The 15,796-nt window shown below is 31.9% G+C and overlaps 1 protein-coding gene across 4 annotated transcripts in view; it reads right to left on the bottom strand.

Annotated features, from left to right (window-relative positions):
- The window catches only part of Ggamma30A (guanine nucleotide-binding protein subunit gamma-e), a 36,543-nt gene extending 32,909 nt beyond the window's left edge, over positions 1-3,634 (bottom strand). Inside the window, exons 1-2 of one of the 4 annotated variants that reach the window (XM_089697946.1) lie at positions 3,582-3,634; positions 1,332-1,383 (exon numbers count right to left, since the gene is read on the bottom strand). The gene's annotated coding sequence lies outside the window, so the exon portion shown is untranslated. Of the gene's footprint in view, positions 1-1,331; positions 1,384-2,165; positions 2,291-3,581 lie in introns of those variants that run through there. The other 3 variants (XM_089697947.1, XM_089697948.1, XM_089697949.1) reach the window with 3 other exon arrangements.
- Between the last annotated feature and the right edge of the window lie 12,162 nt (positions 3,635-15,796).

Consider the following 15,796-nt stretch of genomic DNA (forward strand, 5'->3'; position numbering starts at 1 on the left):
AAGAGCTTTGTGTTGGTACTAGTGTTAGAGAAGGTTAACATAATACAAATAACAACAGAGTAGTTGATATGTGGCTACCTATACCTTCCTATTACAATGAACTCTATGGTGTACAACATAATATCGATATCGAATTGATATGAAATGCATGGGGTTACGGGCCATGCTATGGTTTATATTGTTTGAGTCAGTAGCTCGATGATATAGTCTCGGTACTACGCCATCGACCGCGCAAGGTGTGCGCACTGTCATTATTTAATATCATTTCACATATCTACCTAATTATAATTAATTATGGAGAGTTATTTAAATTCTCCGACAGCAGTAGGTATTAATATATATCCGAATTATTATTTAGTGTAAGAGTTTACAAGTAATTTCAGTTAATATTATTATTATGATTAGAGCCGCGTAGATATAGTTTTAAGCACTTTATAATGTAAGAAATAGGTTTACCTTCGTAACTATTATATTGTTCTTCTCTTATATTATTTATAGCTTTATAATATTTTACGACTCTTTTTCAAAGGAATTTCGAAAAGAATTTAAAAATACATAAAGACATTTTAAGTTTGAAAAATCAGATGTTTTGCGCGAAGCGACAGTAGTACCCACCTCAACGCTTCGCTTATGAGGCGTGCAATTATCGAAATATTTTGATACAAAATGAACGTAACTTTTTAAATGAGACAAAGCTTCTAAATAAAAATACATTAAAAAATTCAGATAGAATAACCATCACAATTACTTACTATTGGTTTATTTTTAAACTTAACATTATTCAGTCTCAAATCTCTGTGTTTGTTTCAATATTGCAGCAGCAGTATATCTGTGGTACTCGTATTTGTGGTAACGACAGTCTATTTAGTTCAATCCTTTGTAAGGCTTCGTAGTAAATAAATCAATAGTATTAATTCAGAATGTGTAATTAATAACGTATGTTTTATTTCCTAGAAATTTTCTAATAAAATAACAAAAGACAGCAACATCGTTGATATAGGATGTTATTTCCTAGAAATAGTGTTAAAAAAACAACAAAGTCAAATAAAAGAAATAATGGAACGCTTGAATATCCCTTTTGTAAAATTGACAATTTTTACGCAAGTGTGAGAATTGTCAAAGCGTAGTTTGCTTGTTTTAAATTATTTTTATAATAGTTAGTGCATCGAAGAAGGTAAAAATGTCTATTTTGTTTGGTATAATAAATGACTGAAATGTGAATGGATGTAGAAAACTAACTTTTGCCTGTATTTTAAAAGATATGATACAAAGAATACAATGATAGGAAATTGTAAAAATTTTATTTGAATGTAACAAAAAGAAAAACTTACGTTTATTTTAGCTTCCTATGTCAAAAAACTGCGGTAAGGCAATCTCAGCAATCTGTAATATAAAATTAAAATTAAACATCGAAAAATATGAACATGAAAATGTTTTCGTGAATAATATTATACTAATATTGTTAACATTAGATCAGTTTTACCAACAAAAATTATGGAAATTCTATGAATCATGTAATTGTAAGGATTTCATTTATTATTAGACAAACGTTTGTACCAAGTCGTATAAGAATTAATATTACTAAAACTAAATGCTTCCGAGCTTGACCGACTATAATAATTATTATGATTTTTTCATAACTATTTTATACCCGTAAGTGATAAGTGAACAACCCGGTAGAACAACGTAAGCCTTATTTATAACATGGGCGACTTATTTCGTTAAAACTTATCATCGCATTTTTTTAAAGACGGACTTAAACATAATGGCATGTCAATGTTTATGGTTTCTATGCTGAAGTAGGTTTTAACTTTTAATGAAAGAATTATAAAATTTGAAAATAGTTTTTAATCTCAAATTACAAGTTAATGAAAGAAAACTGGGTGTATATAATTTAAAGTTTTTAGTTATATATAATTTAAATGCATTTAATATTAATTAGTTACACGATATAAAATCTTAGCTAAAACTACCTCTATCGTAGGTATATATGCTCAAAATATACTATTGCATTTAATCTGTAACTAAAGTAATATTACACTGTTCATTAATATCCTAGACAACCACCCAGAAACGTCTAGAAATATCTCATTTATCAATTACAATCTACCTACTTTAATTTTTTCAAATTTACAATAAAATAAACTAAAAAGTAAGGTACATACCCCGTAAACGGATCCTATACACAAAATTACCTTTACAAATTACAGAGACGACGTAGCACACAACTTTTTTTAACGATCGACATACGACGAATGCGCTTAATTTAATTATCACTAATTCTATTACGGGCAAAGCCTTGTCACACACACTCACATGCTAGTAGGGTAAATGCACTATATCCGCCCTGTTAAATAATATCTATACAAATATTATAAAGAGGAAAGGTTTGCTTTTTGTTTGTTTGTTTGTTTGTATGAATTGAATAGGCTCCGAAACTACTTGGCAGATTTGAAAAATTCTTTCACTGTTGGAAAGCTACATCATTTCTGAGTGACATAGGCTAGGTTTTATCCCGGAAATCCCACGGGAACGGGAACTATGCGGGTTTTTTTTTGAAAACGCGGGCGAAGCCGCAGGCGGAAAGCTAGTTATAAATATATTTTAATCTAATGATGAGTTTTCTGTTAAAAATCAATATTCATAACAATATTTTTTAGAACTCAAGCGATGTGTGATATTTCCAGTTAAAGTCCAGTATATTTTTGTAGTAAACGATTTAACGAAAATTTTACATTAGGTATAATATAATATACAATACAATCTATATATATAAAACTCAAAGGTGACTGATATAGTGATCTATCAACGCACAGCCCAAACCACTGGACGTATCGGGCTGAAATTTGGCATGCAGGTAGATGTTAGGACGTAGGCGTCCCCTAAAAAAGGATTTTAGAAAATTCATCCCCTAAAGGGGTACCTAAAATAGGGGATTAAAAATTTTACCATGAAAATTTATCTTTTCCACGCGAGCGAAGCTGCGGGCAACAGCTAGTACTCAATACACACGGTATTTTTAAACAATTCCCTAGAATGTTACGAATAAAATTGAATAATATTTTCAAAGCTAATAATTAAGGCTCTCAGTTAAATGAGTATTAAAAACAAAATAATAAAAAATACATAATTCCTTAAAGTTACAAAATATAGACGGTTAGTGTTTACCTTATACTCACACACGGAACACCAATGGAAACAATTTAATCACGTTCTAAAATCAACGAAGTCACTTGCACAAAAAGTAATTTCAATTTAGCAATGACAAGTGAACTATATGACTAATAAATTAAAAAAAAACTTCGCAAATGTTTATTTGCCGTTGTGAACCGCGAATGTCACTCCACGTTCAAATACCGGCTCCGTCCAAATGTAAATTTAGAATATCACAGTTGACATTTGACTGTTGCCGCGCTTTTTGATCCCGTTTTAAAAATCGTATGCAACGCAAACAAATTAATCAGCCGTGTGCGAAAATAGTTTTAAATTTAGAATTCGATTTTAATTTTTTAATGAGTTTTGACACTGACAAATTGACGGTTGACGGAACACAAAAAAAAATGTTTTTTTTTTTTAATTACCGTTTGAGCACAGGCTATCGAGCAGCCGACGTTGAATGGTTGTTCTACTGTAATACAAACCTATATGGATCGGCCAGCGCTCTACGCTCCATTTGAGTAAGAATGTATCATGTAGATTTAACGGTGAAAATTATTTTATACTTTTACTAATTGCCGTAAATTGGAAATTAGATGCGAAACGCTGGCACAATTACTGATGCATTAAATTGTGTTTGAAAAAATTGGTGAGTAATTTCGATTTATAATTGGGCTATTTATCAAAACCAACTTGAACGACATTTTTAATTTGTTTATTAGTTGGAATCATAGGATTTATTTTTATCCGTAACGATATGAATAACTTCATATCGTTTTACTGTTTTGAAGCTTTAAAATTTTCTCCTGTAGGTACAAGTAATTATTTTATGAAAGTACAATTCTACCCTTTTTCGTTTTATGTATCTTATATATTTATTATAATAAGTAAGTATACTCTTATATATTCTTACACTTAGGGCCGATTTTTCAATGCTTGGATAAAACTTATCCGTCCAATAAAGTATTACACGATAATAATATTAAAATGTCACCCGTAAACTGTCAAAGACAGGCAATTAGAATACGTTTTTAAAATGGTAGTTTTATACATTATTCGACGAATAAGTTTTATCCAAGCATTGAAAAATCGGCCCTTAATAAAATAATTCAAGCCTTGATGAATTTCTTAAAAAAATACAATAATATCCTATTATATCCCTGGGGGAATATTTTAATATTCTAAGAACAAATTGGTTTTAATATCCTTAACCTCTTTCAGCCCTTTCTGTGAATACCTTTAGTTAATTATTACTTTTAATTAATTAATTATTCAATGTATTAACAGAGTACAGAGACCCCAGTGATTAAGTTTGATGTTTTCTCTTTATAATTTCAATTTTGACCTTTGAAGAGATTTTAGACTTTTTTGTATGTTTTTCACGCTATATTGGACAATACTAAGCTTACACTTTCCAATACATTTATTTTTAACTCCATACACATTTTGAAGAGCTGTATACGTATTTTTGCAAAATTTATTGTACGATATTTTTCTATTCAACCGTAAACAGACACACACACACACATTAAGCACATCACACATCGATGGGTTCACACACAGTGCATATTGACCGCTAGAATATAATACACGCGTTTCCAATGTCACACGAGAAAACTTGTTGTAGGAGGTGCACGCTTTCTGTGTTGTATATATCCAGTGTTATGGAAATACTACGAATATTGGTATCTAAAATAAAGCAATGTCTTAAGTGGATTAGATAAATATAAATTCAAGTACAATTTGATTAACTTTGATATTTGATTATTAAAGGAGCTCAGAATTCGATATTCCGTGCGCAGGTGAACTAAACATAGGAAAAGTTCATAAAGCGTATCAAAATCATGAAGTCTTTTTAAATCATTATACTCTCGGAAGAGATTATACAAAGATAGTAATAGCATAATACAAAGACTTATAGGTACAATGTACATTATAACAGTGTACAGAATTACCAATTAATACAAGAAGCTCTAAAATTAAAAAGACTAATTTAAGACGATGTTATGGCCTCGCTAGATCAATAAAAAAACATCGTGTGTGCCGAGCAAACGAAATATAAGCAATAAAACGAAACAAGTGAAACTGCTTTGCATGATTAAAAAATACCAAAATCGTCGCTTTACTCCGTAACGTGACGGTATTGCTCGCGATCTTAAAATTTTACTCTCATCTCGCCTATACCTACATAGAAGTTTCAAAAATTGTAAACCGTATCGTATGATAATGGAAACGTTCCCTACACCAGTGGACGCCATATTCATAAATGTACTTGTATAATTAAATCACCTGTCCCATGCAGGTGTACAGCTATTGCCTTTTTACTTAGAACAGCTGGGTTGAACTTAATGTCACTTAAGTTAGATATCGTGGTGTAATAGATGGTTAAGTTAATAATAGGTCACGTCTGAGTTGCATAACAAAGGTACTTAAAGAATTCTTGAAATCATATTGATAACATAATATCATATTCTTGATTTTATAGAAAACGCAGTCCACTTGCAGTTTATTCCTTTACATCTCAAACTCAAACATTTATTTATTGAACAAGACATTAGAAGCGCTTTTAAATCTTTTGACATACATATGTTACGGCTAAAGGTAGGTGAGAACATAAACTTAAGATTAGCCGGCTAAACTTAGGTTTATTTTCGACGAGGTGTTAATGTTAGTTTGTTCTATCTTTAGCCGGCTAAACTTAAGTGTAACCGCAGGCCCGTGGCTAAAAATGTCGGGGTGGGTAGATTTGGTTACTATAATACATGTAAGGAACAGGGCGAGTGTTTTCTGGCACTTCGCCGGCTGCTGCCGCAGCACGCTCGCTGCGCTCGCTCGGCTCGTGCGGGTCTTAAGAGTTCTAACCTAACCTAACCTAGCCACCAGCTTTCTGCCCTGAGTCGGGGTGGGTAGATTTGGTTACTATAATACATGTAAGGAACAGGGCGAGTGTTTTCTGGCACTGTGCGGGCCCCTCAAGCCCTCCACCGGCCCGGCGCTAACCAAATCTACCCACCCCGACATTTTTAGCCACGGGCCTGCGGTTACACTTAAGTTTAGCCGGCTAAAGATAGAACAAACTAACATTAACACCTCGTCGAAAATAAACCTAAGTTTAGCCGGCTAATCTTAAGTTTATGTTCTCACCTACCTTTAGCCGTGACACATACACCACTAAAGTAGCACATGAAATATGGAATAAGAAAATAATACATTTATTATGTTACGTCTTTAATTAAAAGGGATTCTGGCTCTAGTATTGTCCTTTAATTTAATCTGTGCTCTTATCACAACTCCAAAGAGATACTCTATATATTAACACTTATAACATTTAAAAATCGTCACAAATTCAAGACAGCCATGACTAACATTATGTAGAACACCTATTCATTACACATCAATAATGTGACACGGTTCCATCCGCCGTCTGCTGGGTATTGTGTTGAACCCTTGTCGCTGTAACTGAACAGCCATTGTGTCGCACAAGGATGACAGAATAATTTATTTAATTTGGTCTGTTCTAGTTCCAGAGTGTTAACTATGAGCCACGGCTTTGTCCGCTTTCCTTGTAATTTTCTCTTTTCTCCAATGCTTAATTGTATAGGCTTTGGTTTTAGTTTGTAACAAGGTGTCATGAGTTTTTTTAAGAATTTGACAAAGGAGTACTTTCTATAAGAGGACTAGCTTTCCGCCCGCGGCTTCGCCCGCGTTTTCAGAGAAAACCCCGCATAGTTCCCTTTCCCGTGGGATTTCCGGGATAAAACCTATCCTATCTCTCAAGTTGGATCGAACTGCACATGGTGTGCGAATTTTATTATAATCGGTTAAGTGGTTTAGGAGTCCATTGAGGACAAACATTGTGACACGAGATTTATATATATTAAGATAATATACTAAAATACCATAAAAACTTATCAGGGTAGGACAGTATCAAACAGTTAAACTATAAACAATAAAATATTTCAAAATGGTAACAACACATTTTAATGTTATCATAGCCCAGCTTAAAACATTTTTGCACACAATTTTTAACATAGAACCTTTTGTTTATTGCAAAATCTATACAGTTTCAGTAGTTAACAATGTGTAATCCATACTAATATCGTAGTACATAATATATTATTATTAGTCTGTGCTAATATTATAAATGCGAAAGTAACTCTGTCTGTCTGTCTGTTACTCAATCACGCCTAAACTACTGAACCAATTTGCATGAAATTTGGTATGGAGATATTTTGATACCCGAGAAAGGACATAGGCTACTTTTTATTGTGAAATATGTACCACGGGCGAAGCCGGGGTGGACCTCTAGTATTTTTATATAATACTAGCGGTCCGCCCCGCCTTCGCCCGTGGTACATGTTTACGTTTTCTCTACAAAGAACCATCCTCGTACTTCAAGGAATATAATAAAAAAAGAATTATCGAAATCGGTTCAGCCGTTCTCGAGTTATGCGCTTACCAACACATTTTGCGATTCATTTTTATATATAAGAAGATTATGTAGATAGCTTTACAAGTGATATGTAGACAGCCCTATAAAATTTATTCAAGCAAACGCCTCACAAAGCGGAGTTTCCATAAAAAGAACTAACACACTTATAACAACAAAGAATTGTTTTGCATTCAACTTATTATTGAATGCAAAACTTTTGAATATAATCAGCTTAAAATATAGTTCATTTAAAACTTATCAGTCAGTTTGTGAAATTTTGCAACAAACATTTAACTAAGAATCTGTCTTTATAGAAGTTTGTCAAGTAAATATTCTTCTACTACCTATATATAAAAATACTAGCTTATCGCCCGCGGCTTCGCCTGCTTTGTCTAAAACCTAATAAATTATATACTAAAACCTTCCTCTTGAATCACTCTATCTATTAAAAAAAACCGCATTAAAATCCGTTGCGTAGTTTTAAAGATATATGCATACAAAGGGACAGAGAAAGCGACTTTGTTTTATACTATGTAGTGAAGTCTCCGTGAGGTTTATAGCAAAGAAAAGGTGTCTCTGGTGCGGCGAAACGGAGTTCGCCGGGTTTGCTAGTTTATTATAAAGAGAAAATTTTAATTTTAACTTTTTCGTAGTTGTAACTAAATAATCCATACTAATATTATAAATGCGAAAGTAACTCTGTCTGTCTGTCTGTTACTCAATCACGCCTAAACTACTGAACCAATTTTCATGAAATTTGGTATGGAGATATTTTGATACCCGAGAAAGGACATAGGCTACTTTTTATCCCGGGAAAATGACGCAATCCCAGAAATCCTACGGAAACGGGAACTATGCGGGTTATTCTTTGACTGCGCGGGCGAAGCCACGGGCGGAATCCTAGTATTCAATAATGCGATATAATATTTTGTGTTTCTTTTTCCATTGATGTAAAAAAATATTTAATCCTGGTATAATCATATATCAAATTTAACTTACCTAATTTTATTATCTAACAAAGCAGTAATCTGGTTAAAAGTGCATATCTGTATACAGATAAGGACTCTCTGGAAACAACACCTATAAATAGTACTTGTTACATACATTATATAATGTACGTATACGATATGTGCCTTTCTAAGCACATTCAATAAATATCAACAATCAGGCAGGGCTAAAGGTATTAAGGGATACATTACTCCGCCTGCCTCATTTGGTAGAGTTTAATCGATCACTGTGCTAAACGTTTTCACGATTAACGGATGGTTAAGATAAACTGTGATTAAGAACAATACTGTGATACGTACCTACTTATGTATAATGAACATGTTTCACGCTTCGTCATGTAATCTTTAACTAAATAAACCTTTCTAAAGATATTTTGGGTACCTAAGTTTTACAAAATCTAATTATGAAAGTTAAGTTACACAGACTTTTACAAATCATAGTTTGCGAAAAATTATATGTATTTGTAGATTCGGACATAAGATCAACAATTATATTCAATAGACAAACTTTCTTTACCATCTCGATCACAATATCTGTAAGGATAAAGACTGGGTAGCTTATCTTTTCAACATGTGACCTCCGAGTAATCAGGTCATGCTTCGAACACCAGATTCCCATCATATTTACCCCTTGCATTCCAATATCTCCCAGCAATTACTCTAAAAGGCTTGTCAATTTGGCCCAAAGTATAAGCCCCAGCATTTTCAGCACTTCGTTACTTTGAGTTTCCTCAACAAGTTAAGAATGACAAGCGTCTTGGAAGTTTCGTATTTTTCACTCGACGGCTTTGTGATAAAAATGAATTGCCGAGTTTCATATTTTCAAGAGAAATTGGCCAGTCGTTACTTCAAGAAGCTTCAGCTTGGAGTATCCGTATTAATGGTTTTGTTGGGCATTTGTTTATTTTACAACCAATTAGCTGTAGTTAATTAGTATACGCAATTTTATAGAATGTAACGTTATACTTATATTAACAAATGTTAAATATACTTTACTACCCTTATTCTTAATTGCTATGGAAGAATAATGATTAATTTCATGGGACGATAAAGCGCGTCACACACGGTGAAGATACTATAATATTTTATCTTAAGATACTGTTATATTTTATATTACAGTATCTTAAGGTATCCGGTATCAGCGTTCTGACCATCATTTTTCTTTTTGTCATTGCGTACTAAGACCCCTGTAGAACCGCCATCCTGTTACAAATGACCCACAAAATTTCGGGTCGAAATGTGTTTCCATATTCACATATTATAGTCATTAATTTCAAATCGTGATGCATTCATGAGGATAGTGGAACAGTCACCTACCTACTGTATATTAATAAATCTAACGGTTGAGATCATGCATTGACGTTACAAACATACACATTCTTTATTGATCCATGCAAATAAAGAAACGCTATCAATTGCCTGAAACGATTCCCAACAACAAATAGCCAAAGAAAACTTGAACGCCCAAGACGTAAAAAGCACTGAAATTTGATAAGTATTGACATTTTCACGTTGATAATGGAGGCCGTAATATTACCTAATGGATTTTCCTTTGTTAATGAATTTTCCCAATCATCGCTAACTGCCACTTAGCAGCCTTCACTCAAGTTTTAATGGTATTTAGTAGCTTTTGTATTGACACTTTATGGAATAACAATGAGCTAAATGATGTAAGTTTAAGGGTCTTATTTAGGATGATTTTAGTACCTTTTTTATAAAAGAGCAGATAACCGAGCAGGTGGGTCACCTAATGAGGTGAGTACCTACTTTATTCTCAATATACATATACATATATGTAGGTATATGTCTTAGTATTTCATACAGTACTTATTTACCTATAACCGACCTTAAAACTAGAGTTCGCCAAATGCCACTAGTAAATAAACATATAGGTAATTATTTTTATTATAAACAAAGATGAAAACGTATTGAAAATACTTATTTTTATGGAATAACTGATAAATAATTACTTAATTATAGTGTACCTATAACTTTACTTAAATAATAATTGATGCTTGGAATACTGTATCTATTTTTCTACTATAATAAAACATTCCTTTTTTCCTTGTTATTGTATCCTGTTGCTAGGTAAAAAAAGATCAAACGAATAAATAAACTTTTCTCTTTCCTTTATCTCAATAAAGTGATAAACATACGAATCGTTATCGTTACATATCTCTAACTCTGCCACAAAGTAGGAATTAATAATCGAACACGATTCTATCAAGAACCGGCAGATCGTTCAAATAATCCATCTGACACGTTTGGCGCCTCTGCGGGCTTAGTCAATAGTCTTTGAGCATGTGCAGACTGAATGAGCACGATGCAATAACTGGGGTATTGCATCATGGCGGCAAAGATTATTGCGCAGATGTGACATGTGATAAATATTAAAACTTAGTTTATAGCCGTTTTCGCAACTGTTTAACTTTAATAATGGTTTCGTTAGTTTGACATAAATAATTCACGTTTTCATAAAACATATTTGTACGTTTAAGTACCGTTAGAAAATGAAATACAAAATAATTACCATATCTTGTGTTTACTAACTAACTATATTTTATTTGGAAGTGTAACATTATTATGTAGAGTCTGGACTACAGACTGTGTAATGTAGAGTGTAGAGAAGAGGTTTCACTGCATCAGCTTATTCAACCTTATCACTAGGGCCTATTTAATTTTATTTCATCTCCTAAACGTGAGTTTACAAAACGGCACATCTGTTTAAAATGCAAATAGTCTGCGGCGCCACAAAATGGGTACAGATCACAGTAATATCGGATGAAGCTTTATGATATTCTGTGTTTAGGTACGGGTCTAATACACAGCTACATTTTCGAAAAAATATTTTCATAAACACTGAAAGTAATATCTAATAACTACTAGAAATTTGGAACGTTCCCTCACAAGAAAAGCGATACTTGTATAAAATTAGACATTTGCTATTTGGAATGTTTTTATATGAAAAAAATTAGGCAATCTACGACTGCAAGTTACGTAAATTACACTTTGCTCCCAAAAGTGTACAAACTAACGGTACATTTACATATTTTTATAAAATCACCGATCGGAAAACATTTAGAGTCATGTGAGGAAAAGCTTTTTGCAGCAGAATGTAAGTTTATCGAAAACTATCTTCTTCGATAATTCTTTTACTATCAGAAAGAGGTCTAATACAGTTTTATTAGCTAGCCCTCTATAACAGAACTTCTCATAAAAATGGAATCAAACTTCGATTTCTAGGCAAATACGATGTTATTTTGGTTTTAATTTAAATTCTTGTAGATTCTGTGTAGATGAAATAAACCATAAAAATAATGATCTTAATCTTAATACTTACTATTATAAAGGCGAAAGTTTGTAAGTATGAATGTATGGATGTATGGATGTTTGTTACTCTTTTACGTAAAAACTACTGAACCGATTACAATGAAATTTAGCACACATATAGAGGGTAACTTGGATTAACACATAGGATAGGTTTTATCCCGGAAATCCCACGGGAACGGGAACTATGCGGGTTTTCCTTTGAAAACGCGGGCGAAGCCGCGGGTGGAAATCTAGTTAACTATAAAAATAGATGTTAGTAATAAGACTGTTCATTTTAATATTTACTTATACCTATGTAAAAAGATATGATTTCATTTTTGTTTCAGATATTGAATAATATACCTACTTAGGCAGATAGTTTTAAACATACAATCTTTATTTATCAAGGGATACTTATGTAATAGTATCAGAAATAAGAATAAAAATGAAATTGAAAAGATAGATCTGTGTAAAAAGTATATAGTGAATATTATTTTAATTAAAAATTTAAACAATTAATGAACTACACTTTAAAGTCCCTCGCAAAAAATATTTAAAATTTGTTCAGCACCGTTCTGTTTATTAAAAGGCAAAACGTTTAAAAGCGAGTGGCTTCTCACTAACTAGGTTAAGTTAAATATTACAGCAACTAAGATATAATGAATGAAGAACAGTTAACGTTAAGCTATTGTCCAGTTAAACTTAAGATAGTTTGTATTTATCCATACCAATATTATAAATGCGAAAGTAACTCTGTCTGTCTGTCTGTTACTCAATCACGCCTTAACTACTGAACCAATTTGCATGAAATTTGGTATAGAGTTTTTGATACCCGAGAAAGGACATAGGAAAGGTTTTATCCCGGAAATCCTACGGGAACGGGTTTTTCTTTGAAAACGCGGGTGAAGCCGCGGGCGGAAAGCTAGTTTAGAATAAGTAATACTTTAGAAATGTTTTACTATGATTAGTTTGTAAGTGTTTAGTGGAGGCCTTGCTTTTAAGTAGTTCTTTCAAGATCAGACATGGATATTTATATGATTGTAATTTTTTAAGGCATATGTTGGTAAAATAGAAATAATGTAAATGGAAATTAATGGAAGCCAAAAGTAATGATGATTTGTATAGCAGCTGTGCCCCGCATTTTTTCCATATAGTCTATCCATACTAATATTATAAATGCGAAAGTAACTCTGTCTGTCTGTCTGTTACTCAATCACGCCTTAATTACTGAACCAATTTGCATGAAATTTGGTATAGAGATATTTTGATACCCGAGAAAGGACATAGGCTACTTTTTACCCCGGGACATAGGATAGGTTTTATCCCGGAAATCCCACGGGAACGGGAACTATGCGGGTTTTTCTTCGACTGCGCGGGCGAAGCCGCGGGTGGAAAGTTAGTACTGTATAATGTGTGTATTCTAATGTAATTTCAATAGTGTTGGGGATATTGGATAACAAACAAACATACATAACATCCATACGATTCAAAATTTCATCTCTAATATTAATTTTAAAAATATCTAACATAATTTAATTTTAAATATATTATTAATCATACATATAGAGCTACGAAGCTTAAAAGTAAAAAAAATCTTACAGCTACGAAGCTTTACAGAGCTTCCAATAAAAAATCTTAGCTCCACCGTGGATGCAGGTCTATAATTTGTTATACAGAAAATTCATCCTTGTATTTTATAAAACGGAATTATTTCGAAAACACAAGAGAAATATGGCAAATTTCCCGAAAGACACTCGAACGAATGCTAAATTACGTTTAAATTTTCCGAGTAAAAGCACATAATTAGTACAATTGTATTTATTTTATGCACAAAGCTAATCAGTTTTTTGTATGATTGCATGTAATTTTAAATACAATTCATGTAAATACAATTTTTTAAGATTACGTATGTAAATACAATTCATGTGTAGAATTAGGTTACACTTGTAAATTAATGGAATAAAATGTTTTATCATGTAGATCATTTTATCACTTTATTATTCATTATTCATTTGAAAGATAATTTTTATTCTATTTGTAGTGTGGAACAGCAAAACTTGAGCAAAACAGTCATATAACGGAGTGATTTTTATCATTTGAATTTTTATGATATAGAAGAAAATTTCATGTGTTATGAATCAACAAATACATTGTATTTTAATCGTGATTTAATTCGTTAAGTTTTAGGTATTGTAATCGTTGGTTCCTACCGTTGAATTTATTTTCTAACTAGAGGTACATATTACGTTATTATTATATGATTCGAAAAGCGTTCAAAGAATGTAGTTGAAAAAACTATTAATAAGAATAAATAATGCTTGTTATGCTTGATAAAAATTAACAAATTATGAATTAAAAACTTAAATATTAAGACGTAAGTTCTCTAATATGAAGAAGAACTTATGACACTCAATTTACACGCGGCTAGCACGAAATTTTAAAATAAAAATAAAAATGCATACAACGCTTAAACATAATATATTTTCTCTCAAGTATATTGTTATAACAGAAGATGTATTCTTACAATAGTGCATTATCTTAAATCATAACTAAACTACTGTATATTCTTCTCTACTTTATTCTCTTACTTTTACTTCTTCTTAGCTTCTTGTTTCTTCTTATTTGCAGAAAGAGTTCGATTGAGATTCTCTTGTGCAATCGCATCATCCCTTTCTTCCAAAACTTCAGCTAACTCTGGATTCCATTGTGAATCTAAAGAAATAATAATCATTATTAAGTAAATAACTTAAGTATGATTTATTTTCTTTCCATGTGTAAAAAACCACTGAATTCTAGTCTGCAAAAATAAAACAATATTATGTTTGCTCATCTAAAATTCATATAAGATTTTAAATGGACATTATTTTCATGATTTAGGAAATTAAATCATAAATTAAGAGCTAAAATAAAATATAATATGGTAATACCATATTATTTAAATAGAGCAGACATAAATATTTTAAATAGCTTGTTTAGCCACTAAACAAACTTATTAAAAACACAAAATTCGGAAAATGATTATAGTATGAAGCGTATAATAAAAACAAGCAAGACACATACGAAAAAAACCAAATGTATTTTATTGTCAAGGTGTGAGGACATACCAACAAACAGTCTTTCCAGCAACTGCCCTCTCTTCCTCTGTCTCCCCAACACGTATAGTTCGTTATAATGCTGCAGTTCGCGCATGCGCTCTAGCGCCGAATCTATACAAGCTTGCCGCTCTGCTTTGGCTGTCTCTGCTAATTCCGGTGTTATGAGGATGCTAGTAGAAAAACGATTTAGTTTAATTGAAATCATAATTAAAACAGCATATTTGTAAAAATCTACGTAACGTAAACCTTCCAAATGACAAAGTATTTCATTTTGTTGATTTCTATGTACCAGTAGGCTTTACATCGCTAGCTTAACATAGACAGAGGCACAGGAAATAATAATCTCTGTTAATTCGTATACTTTCAAAATACATTAAAATTTTGGTAACAATTTCAAAGCACATTTCCAAAAGAACATGTGACTTTTGAGTAGAAGCTCATTATTTAAGTTTTTTATCCTGTTTAATATAGTATTACATCAATGTTAGAAAAACACATCCAATCGAAAGGGATCAGAAAGTTATAATTAAGGGACTAATTATTGTGTTAATTTACCACATGACCTCGTTTAGATTACGTTGTTTATTACTTTTGGTGACTGCTTTTTGAGACTTTTGATGAAAAAAAAAAGGTAAGTACCGTAAATAAGTTTACAAAAAATGAGATCCTGGTTTTACATTTTTTCATTTAAACCAACTTTATTCAATGGTATATCAAAGTTCACACATCTCATTATTAATATTTTTAGCGTGCACTTCCTTTAAAAACTGTCAAATCTAATCTATACTAATATTATA

This window comes from Colias philodice, chromosome 8 (genome assembly GCF_061535455.1).
Source record: "Colias philodice isolate Cphi_HAF_F1 chromosome 8, ilColPhil1 Martin Lab GWU primary, whole genome shotgun sequence".
NCBI lineage: Eukaryota > Metazoa > Arthropoda > Insecta > Lepidoptera > Pieridae > Colias > Colias philodice.